Source organism: Ictidomys tridecemlineatus, chromosome 12, assembly GCF_052094955.1.
Source record: "Ictidomys tridecemlineatus isolate mIctTri1 chromosome 12, mIctTri1.hap1, whole genome shotgun sequence".
Taxonomy (NCBI): Eukaryota; Metazoa; Chordata; class Mammalia; order Rodentia; family Sciuridae; genus Ictidomys; species Ictidomys tridecemlineatus.
The window spans coordinates 113173214-113189420 of record NC_135488.1 but is presented as its reverse complement, the minus strand read 5'-3'; the positions used below and the strand labels follow the sequence as shown (position 1 = coordinate 113189420).

At 46.9% G+C, this 16207-nt stretch overlaps 1 protein-coding gene across 1 annotated transcript in view; it reads left to right on the top strand.

Annotated features, from left to right (window-relative positions):
• The first annotated feature begins 321 nt into the window (after positions 1 to 321).
• The window catches only part of Greb1 (growth regulating estrogen receptor binding 1), a 121945-nt gene continuing 106059 nt past the window's right edge, over positions 322 to 16207 (top strand). The window contains exon 1 of the mRNA XM_021727783.3: positions 322 to 746. The gene's annotated coding sequence lies outside the window, so the exon portion shown is untranslated. The remainder of the gene's footprint in view (positions 747 to 16207) is intronic.

Sequence of the window (16207 nt, the reverse complement as noted above, 5' to 3'; positions counted from 1 at the left end):
ACAAAATGACCTCTATCCTCCGAGGTTTCTTCCAACTTCCATCCAGACCCCTCCGGTGCTCAGTCGGGGGGGAGGGGGCGTCCAGCGTGGCCGCGCGGGGATGGCGGGGTGCGTGCACCTGGGCACAGGACGGGTCGAGGCTGGGAGGAGTCCCTCTCTGAGGGCGGAGAGGGAAGGATACTGGCCGGCGCCCCAGGTGTGGGCGGCCTTTCTTTCTGGACTTATCCAGGGGGGCGCGGGCACGGGACCCAGGCATCTGCCGAGGAGCGAGAGGGCGGCGGCGGTCCTGCGCAGTGGCCTTCCCTGGGGCGCGGGCACCCGGACACTGCAGAGGGGGAACTGCGTCCTTGGCGGGGACTAGGACCCGGGAGGCTAAAATTGGGGCGCAGACAGGGGCCCCGCTGCTGCTGGTGTCACCCGCCTCTGGCCCGACGCTTGGCGCCCAGAGCCGCCCTCATCCCCAACCTGGTCCCGGCCGGGGTCCAGAGGCGGCGGAGCCCACTGGCCGGCCTCCTGAGCGGCCGCCCGGAAGACCCGGAGAAGTGGATTGCAGGGGGCGGCGGGGGTCAGGGGTCGAGTCCTTCGCGCCGGCTGGGGCTCCAGAGATCCGGGCTTTGCCGAGCGCCTCGCACTCGGGCCGGGCCGGGCGAGGCGGCTGGGAGCGCAGCCTGCAGGCTGGGCTGGCTCTTCGACGGCGGCGGGCGCTGGGCGGCGGGGTCCGGCGGCCGGAGGACAAAGGACCCGAGGTAAGATCGGCCGCCGGGAGCGGCCAGGGCTCGGTGGCGCGGGGCGTGTGGGCTCCGGGCTCGAACTCCGCTGGCCCCACCAAGCAGCTCCGGCGGGTCTGGGACGCGCGGCTGGCGCGGGACACTTTCCATCCCTGCCCCGGGGAAGGAGGTGGCTCAGCCTCGAGCGAGTGTGGGGACCGGGGTGCTGGAGAGAAGTGGTGGTGGGGGGAACGAACCGAGAGAAGACACGCAGAGAGGGGACAGGCACATCGACTTGGCGCGCGCAAAGCGCTGGCGACCCGCTAGGCGCATGGCGAGCGCTCTGTAGGTGGGTGCTTTTAAACATGACAGTGGTGGTACTGGTGATGACTGTTTCGGGAGTGTGTGGTGCGTCCGACTCTCTGTAATTTAGAGAGGCGGTTTGGAGCCGAGGTGGCAGCCACACCTCCCGCAGCACTGGGGACACGGGAGAAGATGGGAAGAGGAGCAGCCCTGGGACAGGCTTTGAAGAGAGACTTGGAGAGACTGGTTCAGGGAAGAGGGGCTTCGTAACTGGATCCCATTTGGGGACTTGGGAACAAAGGCTGCTACCCTGAAGTCCAAGAAGAGGGGTGTGTGTGTGTGTGTGTGTGTGTGTGTGTGTGTGTGTGTGTGTGGCCGCCAGGGCGTCGGCAGTGGCGGAGGGGTGGGGGAGGCCAGAAGACCCGCCATTCACTCGGAAGGAAGCCAGACCATTTTGCTGTCATCGCTCTTTTGATCCTTGGTCATGAGGACCATGAGAAAAGAGGAAACACCTACTTTATATACTGAAGCTTTTCTTTAATCAGCCTTTATTATAGAGGTCAGTGTTACTTCAGGCCTTGAAAGCGTTTTTATTATCGCTTTAAAACAATAAATGTGTAAATTTAACTTGAATAAACACTCGGATTCTCACTGAGAGCACTTTAATTTCTCATTTATTGGGGGGTGTTAGGCAAGCGGATTCTGAGCTCCATCTTATATAAATGTTGGGTTCACTGGGGTCTAGTTTGCAGCACTGAAAAAAAAAAAGTTGCTAAGAGTTTTAAAGGTTGGTTAGATCCCACCCGCAACTGTTTTCTTAGGGTTTCTTCAGTTTCTGGGCAGTTTTGCTGACTTTGTTTATAACCGATCCATTGTTTCCGAAGCACTTTTTCTGAGTCCTCAGAAAAGTTTGTTTTGAGGAAACAGAACTAGATTTAAAATGTGAAGCAACCACGTGAAACAAAGGTGAGGAGATGTTTCTGGGAGTCTTTTCTCAGGCTGAAATCTGTCTGGTTCTTTTAAAGTTTTCAGTGTGATCTGTGACATTCTCAGTCAGTCCCCAACAGCAGTGCACGAATGAGGTGTTCTGTTCTTCATTCTGGGACAAGCACTCTTTATGGAGCAAAAGGTGAGCATGGGTTGAAACTGCCTCCCTGCTTCTCCTTGCTTGTATTGCAGGTTGCTTACGTGGCTTAAAGTGTTTCACATTCATCACCAGTACCTGAAATCTTTTACTGGGCAGGTAATCTGAAGATATACCTTAAAAATATTGGTATTTTTGTCTTGCTGTTTTTTAAAGTGGGAGTTTATAATCTCATGGAGCTTGTTTAAAGGCTTCTATGCTTAATACAAAATCAATATCTCTTTCTTTCATTTAGTGAGCAATTCACTGAGCTCCTGAGGCATTGTATGTGGCTGTTCTAGGACTGCCATTTTCTTTGACATTAGAAAACTCCCTTTTTATGAACATTGTGGTCTAGTTTGGGGCTTCAACTTTGAATTATTTAAAGAGTCCAGATTCTTTTGAGGCAGTATCAAAGTAGAGCTAATAAAATGTTAGAAAATCCAAATGGGAAGAAGATAGAGTGTGATGTAAAGAGATAAGTCAGATCCCCCGCCTCCTCGTGGCCGGAGCTCCATACCTAGACGTGGTAATCAAAATCAGAGAGATCAGGACATTTATAGCAAAGGCTGGGGTGTGGTCCTTCACGACAGGGCGCTTGCTTAATGGTCTCTTGTTTCCCCTCTGGCCTGATGTTACAGACTTGGGAAGGAAACCTTTTGGGGTTTTGTGGGGGCAGCTGATTATTAGGAATAACCGAGAGAGTAGCTCTTGGAACCCTGGGCAGTCTATTCCCAAGGTCTGTGCACCTCTAATCCCTTCATAAAGACTCCAGATAGTTAATCCTCTCAGCTCATTCAATGCTTAATGGGTATTCTTGGCTTTTAGGTCAGTTTCTAGATACATAGCTAAATTATAGTACTTTAAAGATAATTACACTGAAAAAATGTCAGGAGAAGGCTATGGTAGAAGCAACATATATTTGTGACATAAAATTTCAGAATATACAGAAGAGTTCCAAACCCCCAGAGATCCATATATAATTACTGTGAACTCTTTGGCATATTTTTTTCCTGCTATAAAAATAAAATTCTCTATGCTTGTAAAAGTTGGTCAAGGTTGTATATTGTAGGAAATATAGTTTGTCACTTTCTGTTTTTTTCCATGTAATAATTACATTATGAATATTGCCAGTCATATTATTTCTTCTTTATTGTCATTTAAGACAATGATTTCATATTCTGTTGTGTGGATCAATTATAATTTAACTATTTTTATGGCAGATTGGTGGGCTTTTCTTATCTGTGCTTTTGATGTTGTTTCCATTTTGATAAAGTGTCACTGACCTATGGGAATGCACATTTCTAAAACCTGACTGCCCGTAGGAAGGGGCAGGAGGGGACATAAAGCAGAGGGGGGGGTACCCCTTTCTTCACTCTGTGGATCTTTGCTTGCTTTTAATCATTTCTTATTCATCCTTGAAACACAGTAATTTGTATTTTATTTACCCCACCAAATTGTGGTTCTTGGGGACATAAATTTGTGTCCTAATTTTGTCTGAATTCTTCTGGTGCCTTGCCAGGGCTCAGCATGCTGCAGATGTGCACAGTCTGCTTTTGTGAGGGAGAGGAGCCTATTTCAGGGCCTGCATAGGAAACCCAAGTTCTCCTAGAAGTGTGCAATTCAAATCTTAGTCCAGCCGATTCTGGGACTTTTCAGGATGGGGAATTTCCAACACATACAGGAGTGGAAGGATTAGTATCATTACCCAGTTCAATGATTGACCACATTTGGTCAATCTTCTTTCCTCCATCTCCTGTCTTCCCACACCACCCACCTGCTGGATTACTCTGAAGAAAGTCCAAGACATTATATCATGACATATCTCTGGGGATTGTGATCACTGTCACCTCAGAATCCCGTGAGAAGGGAGTGTCTTTGGGGGCTCAGCAGGTGGGTTGGCAGGAGACTGTGTCATACAGAGGCCCATGCCCTGCACTTAGGACCCTGCCTGACTTTTTCACTTTATCCTTGAAAGAGCTGCTGCTCCACTACAGACTCAGGTTTTCATCTGTCCCTTGGGGAAGTTGGCCTATGCCATCTGTGAGCTTCCCTCTAACTGTAAGTTTGTTGAAGCATAGATTCTGCCTCTTAGTCTACTGTGATGCTTCTCAACTTGTCGTACTTGGGGGCTGGGGATGTGGCTCAGTGTTAGATGCTTACCTAGCATGTGTGAGACTCTGAGTTCAATCCCATTAACACCAAACAAATAGTAGATTTTGGCCCCGCAGCAGCAGCCTTGCCAGGGAACTTACACAAAATGCAGATTCTCAGGCCCACACCCAGCCCTACTCAGAAACTTTGGGTTTGGTCAGTAGACACACCCAGGTGTCTCTGATGAGGATCAAGTTTGAAAACCATGAGTCAGTGAAGGTAGCCGAGGTGTGTATAAGCTCTTATGAAAATAAAAGCAGAGACAAAACCTGAAAATTGTATATTTACCTGCCATCCAGTTTTGTATGTCAATCTGATGTTAGAATTCTCCCCTTTGACAGGGGACTTTAGTTAATCGGGAATGTCTTTGACAGTGACTTTTGTTAATCATGAGTTCTGATTGACGGTTAACGTGTTCTTGACACATAATGATTTGGGAAAGAGATTATTCAATATAATCTTTCTGAAATGGGGCATATGTAGGCAATTTTCATTCAAATTAAAAAGATGGAGAAGCACTTTGTGTGACACACCACATTTGTGATGACATTTATTGGTTTAATGCCTTATCTCCCCTACTTCACAAGAAGTACCATGAAGGATCAGGCCTCTTGTCTGCCATCACATCCCAGCACCCAGCACCATGCAGGCCCTAGTAGGTGCTCAGCAAATATTTGATGCACGATGAGCTTTTGTTCCTTAGGGAACTTATGAAAATCTGGATAAAACAGCCAAGCTTAATACTGGTAGAAACATAAGAGAGAACAATGAAGGGTTTTGCTCTCAGGCCGAGAGACCATTTGCTTTTATATTTGTCAAATAAAAATATTATGTACTTAGACGTGTTGACCCTGAGAAGAAATGAAAGGCACTCCTGCAGGGAGAGAAATTCCTTGCTTCATAACTGACTCCTGTTCTAGGCCCTGCACCTGAAGATCAGCTCAGTTATCCTCAGCGCCACCAGCACCTCTGAGCATCTGCCACGTGAAAGTGTGCTGGGCCACCCTCTCCTTTCAGCCCAGCAAAGTGATATTGTTGTTCCCATTCTGTAGATGAGGAGCAGACTCCAAGTGGCTTGTTAGGGCTGAACAGCAGAGAAAATGTTGGAACTGTCAAGGAAAAAAAATTACCTACCACCTGGAGGCTCAGAGTGAGCTCAGAGCTAAACGTGGAGTTTGCTTCTTGCTGTTTGAGGGAAAGTGAATTCAGCTTCCCAAACCTCCACTTAGTCATCGAACACTGACAATGATAACTTCTCATAGTTGTCTCAAGTATGCTGTCCACGAGAGGAGTTCTGGACACGCACCCAGGCCAGGAGGCATCCCAGTGACCTCCCCTTCAGTTCCTGGGAGCGAGACTGCAGGATCTTAGCAGCTTTCTTCTGGTTCAGGTGCCATTTTGCCTACATTTTTTCCTTATAGGACTTAACTCCAAGTATAGTCACCCTGGGGGCGGGGCTTCAGCTTATGAATTTTGACACAACATTGTCTAAGATGCCCCAAGACTGACTCTGACAGCCCCTGAGGTGAGCACTCTCGGTTTTGGAGGTCACCGAGGACTGGTTTGCAAGATTGCCACCTATTCTTCCTGAAGTTGGTAAGATCGAGCACATGCAGGTGACACACGGGTTGTTGGTGCCTTTTTCTGCCTGGCACAGGAACTGGGTATGTTCACATCACTGCTGCAGCCCAGAGCGGTGCGTGGTGTACGGGTGAGCTTTCCGTTGCTGTGGCAAAGACCTCAGAAAATCACCCTCCAGGGAGGAAAGGTTTATTTGAACTCCTGGTTTCAGGTCATGGTTGGTTGGTTCAACTGGGGCCTGTGGTGACAGGGGACATCATGGCAGTGGGAGTATATGGAGAAGGAAGCTGTTCAGCTCATGCTGGCTGGAAGCAGAGAGAGGGAAGGAGGGAGGGTCCTGGGTTCCAATATCTCCTTCAGGGATATGCCCCGAAAAGACCTGGCTTCCTTCCACCAGGCGGCACCTTCTCGGTTTTCCACCACGTCCCAGTAGCGCTGCAGGCGGGTGACCAGGCCTTTGGCACGAGCCCCTGCGGGACACTTCAGCTGCATCCCTGATGAGTTACTGACCTGCAGGTATGCGTTGCGTATTGGTAAAGGTTGTGACCGGAGAGGTGGATAGGCATGGCAAGGCACTTCTGAACGTGGGCCGTTCAGTGCACTCCCTGCTGTTGAGTTTGGATGTGTTGTCAAATTGTAATTTAGCTTCATAAACATTTTATTTGAATAGTATCAATTGGTCTTACAATCTCTACTCCCGGGAGTTTGACGTTGTAAGACAGTGGATCTTCGAAGGTGGTCTGTGGGCCATCTGTGCAGGACTGCCTGCCTGGGAGATGGTTAGAAATGGAAATCCTCGGGCTCCCTAAATGAGACTCTGATGGAGCGGCCTGGGAAGCTGAGTTCTCAACTGCTCACCTGCGAGGTTTGTGCCTGTTGACGGTTGAGAAACCCTGGGGTGGGCGTGGCTCCGCAGCTGCCCTGGCAAGGAGTCAGTGAGGGGAACTTTGGTCTAGAAATGGAGTTCATTCCTGAAGCCTACTGACATCTGGTTTTCTTAGTTGCTCTTGTCTGTCTGTATGTCTGCACTGGGTATTGAACCCAGGCCTCCTAGGTGCCAGGCCAGCTCTCTACCACTGAGCTTCACCCCTGCCCTGTTCCTGCCTTTCAGCGATGATCCTCGTACTTCTTTTTAAATGGGAGGTGACCTGAGTGGCCAAGCTAATGGGCATGTAGCGGAGAGCTTGTCCCTGGAGTCATGCAGAGCCAGGGTCACGTCTGAACCGGAAGACCCTCGGGAAGCTCCTTGATTTCCTCTTGTCCGTTTCTTTGTCTACACCACAGGGTCAGTAGGGACGAGTGTCATGGGTGGTTGAAGAGTCCAGTGTGCTACCCATCAGGTGTGTGGACCTTGCCTCATGCAGAGAAAGAGTTCCACACTTGCTACTGTTATCTTCATTGTCCTTGTCCCCCAGGAACTGTCCTTGAGGCCTGGCCTTCGAAGGGCTTTCACCTTCTTCCACATCTCCTGCTCGGGGGCCATGGTGGTTGCTCTGGGTCATTCTGGGACCTTGGGGGAGAGGATCTGTCTCCCTGCTCCCTGACCTGACATGGCTGATCTGCATGAAGAACTGGGCCTGTAATGTCATCTGCTTCTCTCCACTTCTCTTTCCTTGGAGATGTTCCTGAGAAGCAAGTGCTTTGAGCATCCAGCGGGGAATCTGGTCAGTGGTTTTGCACAACTGGCTGCTGTCATTTGTTAAATTGCTATTTAACAAATTTCACAGCCTTAGAATGCAAAGACTGGGGACACATATTTTACAGGTGTGTAAGCAGGCTTTGAGATTTACTAGCTACGGTGGAACCATGTGGACTCGCCATGTTTTTAGGTCAAAATGGTAGCATATTGGCAACTTCATATGATTTAACTTAATACTTTTATCATACAAAACAAGTATTTTTTCCATAAAGATTTTTGAAAAATGGTCCCTCAAAATATTCTAATTTTTTTCTAACCAAACTATTCCCCAAAACACACATTAAAAAATGTGTATGACCCTCAACAACTTAGAGAAGCCCTCAACAACCTAGTGAGACCCTTTCTCAGAATAAAAAATAAAAAGCACTGGGAATTAACTAAGTGGTAAAGCCCCGGTGTTCAATCCTCAGTAAGGAAAAAAAAAGTTGGAGTCATGTACTGTTTCAAGCACCTCACATGAAACTCACTTGGTCCTCACAGCAACTGGGCAGTGTTTTAATCACCCACGTTTTGCAGAGGGGAAGACAGGCCGGGAGGGTTAAGTAGCTTGTCCAAGGCCACACTCAGGAAGTGGTGGGACCAGAATTTGGACCCAGGCTGTTCAGGCCTGGAGTCTGAGCTCTTAGCCTGGGGTGCAGCTGGTCAGGACAGGATGCAGCAGGATTTTCAGCCCTGTGGGATGTGGGCGAGAGGGGACAGGAGGACAGAGCATCATGGGCACCCTCATGAGGCTGCGAGGCTCTGGGTACTACTCAGGTGATTTCCACCACAGCCCTGGGATGCTCCTGGGGATGAAAACCAGGGTCTGAGAGGCACGTGGCCTGGCGGCTCTCACAGTTCTGTGTCCGATTGTGACGCCGTCCTTCCTCACCTCTGTACCCTTCCCTGTCCTTCTGCCCCTCACTCTGTGGAGGAGCCGCTGGGACTTCTCTGAGGAGTCCACCCGTCCAACCTGTCTCTTCCGCCCAGTAACTCCCAGCCTCCTGGTCTCACTCTAGGTCAGCTGCTGGGCTCAGCTCTGGGGGCTGCAGTGGCCCCTGGGCTGGGGCGGGGGTGGCCGGCCAGGTCTTCTGTCAAGGATTTGATGGCCATGGATGGCAAATGCCTGGCTAGGATCTGAAGCCTCGGGTTTGTGCTTCTCTGGGGTCATTTGCAGGAGAGAAAGGAGGCTCAGACCCGGCCCTGGACGTGTGTCTGATCTCCATTAATGTTGGGGAGAGCTCGCCAGTTCCCAGGGGGCGCTCACAGGGAGACAAAGGCGAGGAGCAGCGGTCTCCCACCCCGTCCCCTGCTCTGAAGAAGTCGGTGAGCGAGGTCTGGAGGATGCGCTGCTGTCCAGGTAGCGCTGTGTTAGGGCAGGCGGCCGGCAAGCGGAATATTTTGTTTTTTAAATGCTGACCTATGTTACTTATTTCCTAATTTGTATTAAAATTTTAATTTTGAGACAGTTGTAGATTCATGTGCAGTTATAAGAAATAATACGGAGATCTTGTGGACCCTCTGCTCAGCTTCTCTGAAGGTAACCTCTTGCGAAACCATCATATAGTAACAAACCTTGATCCAGTCAAGATACAGATGGTTCCATCTCAACAGTCTCTTCTGTAGCCACAGTTACCTCTCTTCCCCATCCTTGCCCCCCCCCATTGATCCGTTCTCTAGTTCTGTAATTTTGTAAATTAAAAACTGTGTATAAATGAAACTAAAGAGTATGTGACCCTTTGAGATTGTCCCCCCACCCATTACAATTTCCTGGAAATCCTTTAAAGTTGTTTGAATGTCAATAGTTCATTCCTTTGCATTGCTGAGTAGTATTTCACGGAGCAAATGTACCACTCTATTTAATCATTGGCCTGTTGAAGGACAATCTGAGTTTTCCCAATTTGGGGCTATTATGATAAAGCTTGTATGAACACCTGTGTATAGGTTTTTGTGTAAGTATAAGTTTTAATTTCTTAAAAATTATGAAATTAGGATAAATAGTCAAGAATGTCTGGTGATTTTATGTTTTATTTAATTTAATTAATTAATTTATTTTTTGTACTGGAGATTGAACCCAGGAGCACTTTACCACTGAGATATAGCACCAATCCTTTTTTGCTTTGTATTTTGAGGCAGGATCTCACTAAGTTGCTGAGGCTGGCCTTGAACTTGTGATCCTCCTGCCTCAGACTCCTGAGCCTCTGGGATTACAGGTATACATCATTGTATAATTTTATAAGAAACTGTGAAATGGTTTTCCAGAGTGATGTACTGTCTTACATTCCCTCAGCAGAGTATGAGGGTCGTTTCTCTGCATCTTTGACAACATTTGGTATTGCCGTTATTTTTTTTTTGTTTCAGTCACTCTGACATGTATGCAGACATCTTTTTGTGGTTTTTAACTTGTATTTTCCTTTTGATTAATGATGCTGCACATCTTTTCATGGTTTATGTGCCATATCTTTATCCTGTTTGGTAAAATGACTCTTCATGTCTTTTGCCCATTTTCTAGTTGGATTGTTTAAAAAAGTTTAAATGCTATTTCTCTGTTGGATTTGTGGTTTCCAAGCATTTCTTGCATTTTATAATTTGCATTTCATCCTTAACAAGGTTTTTTTTACAGGACAAAGATTTTGAATTTTAGTGAAATCTAGTTTGTCAACTTTTTCTGGATTGTGTTTTTGATGTCAAATTTTAAACATTTTTGACTAGTCCTACATATTGAAAATATTGCTATTTTTAAAAAACATTTCATCATTTTGTTTTGTGTGTAAGTCTCTGATCCGTTATGAGTTAATTTTTGTGTAAGGTGTCAAGGTGTAGGTCAAGGTGTATTCCTTTGCCTGTGGATACCCAGTTGTTGTAGCACAGCTGTTGAACAGGCTCTCCGTCCTCCTGAATTGCTTTTACACTGGTTGATTTTTAGATTTCAAGAACTGATGCCAGGTGCAGTGATGCCTGGTAATCCCAGCAGCTTGGGAGGCTGAAGCAGGAGGATCGAGAGTTCAGAGCCAGCCTCAGCAACTGAAGCCCTAAGCAATTCAGTGAGATCCTATCTCTAAATAAAAATCTTAAAAAAAAAGGGCTAGGAGTATGGCTCAGTGGAAGAGGGTCCCTGGGTTCAATCCCTGGTACCAAAAAAAAAAAAAAAAAAAAAAAGGGGTGGGCACAACAAGTGCTTTAAAGTTTGCATGATACATTTGAGATATTCATATAGCTAATTCCAGGCTTTAAGAGACCCAGAGGGACTGCTCAGCTTAGGGACACTGTGGGCCAGGACGGGCTGGCGCCTGGGTGGGGATTTGAGTGAGGACGTGGTGAAACTGGGGTTGTGACTGGGGCCAGAGTTCCTGTGGAGTTCTGCTGCTGGCACACCTGGCAGTCTGCCTCCCAGGAGGGGTAATGACACTGGGTGCCCTGTGTCCGTCTTGGGCACAGTGACCTGCAGGGTGAAGCTGACCTTGTGGCTCTGTCAGCTACAGACTGTCCTGAACTGCTGGCTAATTTTAGCCATTGGCTCCTCTGGGGCCTTCCCCACCCCAGTGTGGCTTCAGGAGGCAGCTGTTTAAAAACCCGTCAGTGAGACTTTACAAGTGTGGGCTTCCATATCTTTAAATCATTGTTAATATTTTTAAACATTCTATTACAGGAGAAAAAGTTAAAACATTAAGCAGAATTGATCCGTTATCCCCAGGCCCGGAGCAATCCCTACGGATGCAAAATTCTTGCTCCTGATGGTGGGGGGAAGATTGTCTTTTTTTTTGTTCATTTCATTGCAAAACTCCATCCTCACTCCAGTTGGGTCATGGAAACACAAAGCTGGTTTGGATAAAAAACGAAACAAAACAAAACTTTTTTTTTTCTCTCACTGGCTGAATCTGGAGAGAATTTTTGACACTGCTGACCAGGCAGCGAATGAGGCCTTTGTGTGCGGGTGCAGAGGTCAGGCTGGGAAGCAAGAGTCTCAGAAGGTGGGGAGCCCAGAGGCCACTGCGGCCAGCACCGGGAGAATGAGCTTTTGTTCCCACTGGTGGGCTGTGCAGGATGAGGGCGAGGACATCAAAGACACGTCCACACACTGCTCTCTGGCCCTGTCCTTTGCCCTGCCTGTCTCCCTGTGGAGCTGGGGCAGGAGAGCTGGCGGACACCATGCTGTGAATTCCAGGCAGGGGCTGATCAATAATATTTGCATTAGGCATTTGCATCAGTCTCTCTGTTTTGTTCTGAGGAAAGTTTCATTCCCTTGTCTGATTCAAAGATCAAAAAGCATTTTTCTTCATATTTCAAAAATTACATGTGTTAATTACAGAAAGCTTATAAAATGGAAAATATAAAAACAAAAAACTCCATCACCTGGAGCTAATGGTTGTTGGTGCATTTTTTTGGGGGGGGGGAGGGGCCTTCCTATTTATTTAATGGACCACATATAATAAGCAGTCTATAGAAAAGATATTTACTATGTAAACAATTCCCCTGTATGTTCGTGAGGAACCCTTATGTATGTCCTTACACTGTACACATTACACAAGTTTTGAAATCTGCAGATATCACTTAAAAGAATTGAAATGGTATTGTTGCCTTTTCCTGTTAGGCAAGTATTCTTATTGGGGCAACTAAAATATTACAGATAAAATTACCAGTTTTGCTTATAGGAACTGTTCCAAAGTATGATTTAAGTGAGGTTGTTGTTTCATTGGGAGAAATGGTTACAGGGACTGGAAAAGCTAAACCACTGAGAATTATTCAACTGTTGTTTAAAAAAAAATTTTTTTTGGTACTGGAGATGGAACCCAGGGCCTTGGCACATGCTAGGCAAGCGCTCTACCATTGAGCCACACCTGCAACGTCAGCTTTAGTCAGTTTTAATGCGTAAGTAATGGATGTCTTCCATCTTTATAGCAAGAAATGGTAAGATTTGTACCTACGCAGCCCTTTTGGGGAAGAAAATCAGAGTAAGAGGACAGCAGAGGAGAGAAGAAAGTGGAGAGATGATTGGCAAATGGCTGTTTGATGTCAAAGTTAGCATGAGATAAAAGGAAGTTTAAGGCAGTTCATGCAATCCGCTTCACTCCTCATTTTTATGTGTGACGTGACCTCCACATGAAGAAGGCCAGGGTCTCATCTCAGGGTCTTAGATCAGGCAGTGACAACTGTCCAGCGCCGGCCACACTGCATCAGCCTCGTGTGTTTATTCACACACGCACCCCACCGCTTGCCCAGGCCTTGAAAGCAGGAATCAGGCTGCATCATCTGGGCACCTCGGGGGACCCGCGTGAGTCTGGTAGCCTCCCCGAATTGGCCAATGAGCATGTTTGATTTTTTTCCTATGAAAGGACATTGTCTGATTTAGCTGTGTTCCTTATTGACTTTGTATTTATTCATTTATGTCATGAGCTCTTTAAGTAAATTGTAGCAGCGGTGGTAGGGGGTGCAGAGGAGCAAGCAGTGACCAAGAGGAGGCAGATGGCCTCCCTGACCCTGAGTGGGTGGTTACCGCGGAGCCCAGCAGAGAGGCAGATGCGTTTGAGTTCTCTTTTGTCTTGTACCTTGTAGATCTTGAAATGTGTTCAACTTTAAACACACAGGAAGTGCCAGTTTCTTGCTAGGGTCTCGCTAGGTTTTGCTTATTTTTAGGAATCAAGCCCTAATCAAGCATTTTCTTTTTATTAATGTTTGTGTTGAAACGACTCTTATTAGAATCTGAATTTCTTCTGAAGTTTCTAGAACTAGTCCAGCTGGAGGCCTTCCTCAGTTTATAGATTTGCTCCCGTAGTAGGTTATCTGAATAAAGATAATTACCATAACTGTGATGAAAGTAATTATTAGAAATGTGGTACCAGACATGTACCCGGCACGTTGGGTCTGCATCTGATTGATGTGTAATTTTGTCTGTAGCATTTTATGTAGTGATGTCACAGGTTGCATGGGTATGTAGTTTACTTATCGTAAAGAGCCCATCAGGTAAGTTTCGTTATGTCTGATTCACTGTGGCGAAATGGGAGCCCTGCAGGAGAAGAGCTGGAACCGGGATGGGAGCTGACGTCTCTCCGGCTGCTGGTGCCGCTGGGCTGTCCACTTCCAGAGGGGCCAGAGTCACTGCTCATCTGGAAAGAAGGGACAAGAAGGAGGCTCCAGTGGAGGTGACTGCTAGAGGAAGACTTCTGCAGGGTGGAGGGGCCAGTGTCCGTGTTGTGTAGGGCTGGTGGACACTGTGTTCTCATTTCAGTTCCCCAGCTTGGACAGCACTGAAACGAGAAGACAGTGTGTGACACAGGGCCTTACACAGAAATAGAAAGAAACGTTCCTGATAAAGGTGAAGTCCCTTTGTCCAGAGGGGTCCTGTCAGGTGTGCCACGTCTTCTTTCTGCTCCAGTTTTTACACATTTACCATGTAAATGCCTGTCTATTGCTTTGAGGACTTAAGATTTCCCCCTGACAGATGGCATAGTTGAGTCGGGTATGGTGCTGCACACCTGCAATCCCAGCGGTTTGGGAGGCTGAGGCAGGAGAATCAGAGTCAGCCTCAGCAATTTAGCAAGGTCCTAGGTAGCTTAGCAAGATCCTGTCTCAAAAAAAAAAAAAAAAAAAAAAAAAAAGGCTGAGGGCTTGACTCAGTGGTTAAGCTCTGGATTCAGTCCCTGGTACCAAAAATGAACGAATGCATGAATAAATGAATAAACAAATAAATAAATGGCATAGTTCATATTCACATTGTTGACAGGTGAAGTTTGTTCTAGTGGGTCTCTGGTTTCCTGTGGTATCCTTTCCCCGAATGATTGACATTTTGCTGGCTCCCTGTTTTGTCATGTTATGGCAAACATTGCTCCGAGCGTCCCCTCATTTCTCTTTGTGTCCAAGCAGGGAGTTTTCAGGGGTCGGATTGCGGGCTGTGGTTTGTGTGATTTCCAGGCTCATTAGTGGTGGAAGACGCTCCTTCCTCCTCTCTGCTGCCCATGTGGAGACTGTTCCATTGCTTCGAGTCCGCCACTCTCCAGACGTGCAGTGGTAGTTTGAACTTTGGTTACTGGTGAGACTGCACACCTCTGTTTTCCTTAGGATTAGCAGAGCAAGGTTACCTTCCTGTTCACAGGATGTTTGTATCCAGACTTTATGACGTTTCCATAATATTCCCCTCATCCTTTCTTCCTTTATTTTGAGACAGGGTCTTGCTGTGCTGCCCAGGCTGGCCTGGAGCTTGCCGTCCTCCGGCCCAGTCTCTCCTGCGTACACAGGGCCACAGCACTTCTTCAAAGCATTTTAAATTGTGAGGCGCTTCACACAACATAAATTCTCTGAAGTGTACACGCTGGTGGTTTTTAGCCTATTTATAAAGTTCTGCATCTGTCATCACCGTCTAACTCCAAGCATCCCCAGCACCCCATGAACCCCATGAACCCCATGCCCGTTAGCAGGCGGTCTCTTGGCTCTTTCCTTAGCTGTCAGTTATCTGCTTGCTGTTCCTGTGGGTTGTGCATATTCTAGACATTTTATATATTTGTGCCTGGCTTTTTTTCACTTTTGTGTTTTCAAGGTTCATCTGTGTTGCAGTGAGTAGCAGAACTTTATTCATTTTTATGGCAGAATAACATACCATTGCAAAGCTGCATCACATTTTGTTTCTCTCTCCATCGGTCGACGGACATTGGTTGTTTCTGATTTCTGGCTGTGGATAGCTTTCTTTCCTGTGCCAGACACAGCACTTTATGTTGCCTTGTTGACTCACAGCAACAACTGACTGCCCTACAAGGTGGATGCTCTACACACTTTGCAGAGATGAAACTGAGGCTCAGGGTAACGATGTTACTCTCCCAACCCAGATTTGATCATGCTTTTCCTATACTTAAAACCTCTTCCAACAGCTCCCCTTATATAGGTATGCACCCCCCACACCCACATATACACACATGCACACAACTGCACACAGGTGTATGCACATACGTGTACATACAGGTGTGTGTGTATGTGACTATATCTGTTTGTATCTTGCTATATTAAGGGCATTGTTTTAAGCATATCAGATGCTTTAATTCATATGTTGTCACAGAAATCTTACAATGTAAATATATGATTATCCATAATGTACAGTGAGGCTAAGAAAGGATAAGTAAGTTCATTTAAACGGCAGAAACGAGAATCCTACCTGGTTACAGAGGCTCCAGACCTGGTGCTGTTGCTCACCATGCCACAGTACCTCCTGCTGATCACCATGCCGCAGTACCTCCTGCTAAATGCAGTGGTGGGATTTCAACTCAGGTGTAATTGTATAGTCCAGGCTCCACCACGGATCTGGGACTGATACCAGTTTTTACACATTTACCACATAAATGCCTATCTATTGCTTTGAGGACTTAAGATTTCCCCCAAATAAATGGCATAGTTTAGTTGGGTGTGGTGGTGCACACCTGCAATCCCAGCGGCTTTCATTATTATGTCAGAACTGTATTACAGCTGTTTAAAATGTTGGGAAAACAGGGAGCAGCTCTGCCACTGACTTCTGCCAGTCAGGAAACTGAGCAAACGGAGCCTCAGTTTCCCCATATGTAAGAGAGGAATCATACCTGCCCCTGCGGGTTTTTCTGACCCACAAATAATGTAAAATTTATGAAGTGCTTGGCAGGTGGTAGATTTTTCAATAAAAAGGTCTCTCCCTTTTCATTTAGG